Raw genomic sequence first — 1,589 nt, 5'->3', positions numbered from 1 at the left:
TTAAAAATTGCCCACTGATCAGTCTCATGGGCGCCAGCACAAAGCTCACAGACACTAGTAATTTGATTAACTCCATAATTAGCCAAAGTGTCCACCTTCATTGTCAAAGACTTAAGTTGGGCAGCTATAGCAGTTGCTACGTCCAACTCCAGAATTCCTACCACTTTTCCCTGAGTCAGTCTCTGGGAAGGATTCTGGTACTCATTAGCAGTCATCAGTTCAATAAGTTCATAAGCTTCATCATAGCTCTTAGCCCACAAGGCTCCTCTTGATGCTACATCAAGCATGGGCCTAGAAGTAGGACCCAATCCATTGTAGAAACAGTTGATAATCATCCAATCAGGCATGCCATGGTGTGGGCACTTCCTTAGTATCTCCTTATATCGATCCCAAGCCTCACACATAGATCCTCCAGTTTGCTGCACGGACTGGGTAAGAGCATTCCTGATTGCTGCAGTCTTCGCCATGAGAAAAAATTTAGCGAGAAACTTTTGAGCAAGATCTTCCCAAGTTGTGATAGACCCTGCCGATAGAGAGTATAACTTAGCTTTGTCCCTCAAAGAGAATGGGAAGAGTCACAGCTTGATAGCATCTTTAGTCACACTATTGAACTTGAAAGTGTCGCAAATCTCGATGAAATCCCTGATGTGCATGTTGGGGTCTTCGGTAGGAGAACCTCAAAACTGAATTGAGTTCTGTATCATCTGGATCGTGCTTGACTTGATCTGAAAAGGGTTAGCCGCGATGGCTGGTCTAATGATGCTAGACTGAATATCATTAATCTTTGGATTAGAATAGTCCATCAAAGCCTTTGGATTTTCTGCTTGATCACCCATAGCTGCTATAATTGGCTCTTTAACTTTCTCTTCTTCTTCTTCTACCTTCTTTTCTTCCTAAAAAATTTCCCTACGAATTACCACAAGTTCTTCCTCGGCTTTATCCAGTGTTCTCTTACGAGTACGCGAACGCGTGTGCATACACCCTCTCTAGATCACCTGAAATAAAAAAGGAAACAAATAAGTAACAATTTCTGAGTCAATGAACTTTAACGACCACTGATGGAAAGCACATAAACTAGTAATTAACAATACAGTCCCCGACAGCGGCACCAAAAACTTGTTAGTCGCTAAACACCCGCTAATATTACACGCAAGTATACGAGTTTGCAAGTAGTATAAGATATAAATCAGATTGGATCCCACAAAGACTTTATTGGTTAACTATCTAAACCTAAGCAACAATGTATGGTTATTATTCAATGCTAAGACAATAACAAATTGAGAATGTTATAACTAAGAATTACGCTAACTATTATAACTACGAGAATAAGATAGACTGAGTTAATATATATGACAGACATGGGATTCTAACTTTATTAAATACTTCATTCAATAGCCTTATTATTCTCAACCTTAGCATGAAATGGTGATGACATTAATCAGACAATACGAAACTGATAAACGCCAACTTTCGTTGCACGAGTACCATTCTACCAGACATCCACAAATGAGATAGAAGCTGAATAGGCACCAATTATACTGAGACCCTATATATCTATAGAATTTGACAACATAACGGTTTAAGCACAA

General features: G+C 39.4%; 1 non-coding gene across 1 annotated transcript; it reads left to right on the top strand.

Moving 5' to 3' along the window:
- Nucleotides 1-345: 345 nt before the first annotated feature.
- On the top strand, nt 346-452 carry LOC141662240 (small nucleolar RNA R71). The gene has a single exon (XR_012550363.1). It is a non-coding gene; the product is annotated as a small nucleolar RNA R71 (small nucleolar RNA).
- Nucleotides 453-1,589: the final 1,137 nt, after the last annotated feature.

Source organism: Apium graveolens, chromosome 5 (genome assembly GCF_009905375.1).
Source record: "Apium graveolens cultivar Ventura chromosome 5, ASM990537v1, whole genome shotgun sequence".
Lineage (NCBI taxonomy): Eukaryota > Viridiplantae > Streptophyta > Magnoliopsida > Apiales > Apiaceae > Apium > Apium graveolens.
Note: the sequence above shows the minus strand (reverse complement) of the source record. Positions and strands in the feature narration are given on the sequence as shown.